This window comes from Pteropus vampyrus, unplaced genomic scaffold (genome assembly GCF_000151845.1).
Source record: "Pteropus vampyrus isolate Shadow unplaced genomic scaffold, Pvam_2.0 Scaffold43, whole genome shotgun sequence".
Lineage (NCBI taxonomy): Eukaryota > Metazoa > Chordata > Mammalia > Chiroptera > Pteropodidae > Pteropus > Pteropus vampyrus.
This window is the reverse complement of record NW_011888824.1, coordinates 3650-4000: the sequence shown is the minus strand read 5'-3', so window position 1 is coordinate 4000 and position 351 is coordinate 3650.

The window sequence follows — 351 nt, the reverse complement described above, 5'->3', positions numbered from 1 at the left end:
TATTTATTCATTTCATTGTTGTCTTCAAATTTTAACTCAGTTGTGTGGAAATGTCAGTCTCAGAAACTGGACTGTGGCAAACTTTTCACTGGTCAGAAAAAGGAGAAAAATAAGAATGTTGAAACAAGTACTTCATAATAAAAGATTTATTTACTTTTCAAGACTGTGTTTTTTTGTTAAATAATGGCTTTCCCATACATTAGATATTAAAGCATGCTTTTATGATATATTGGTAAAGTACATGAAGTTGTTGTTGCTGCTGCTTTTCTGATGTTCTTCACTGGTAAAGTTAAAATTTGATAATTATTTGTTGATTCCCCAAATTTTTAACCAATTTTATTATTTCTGAAA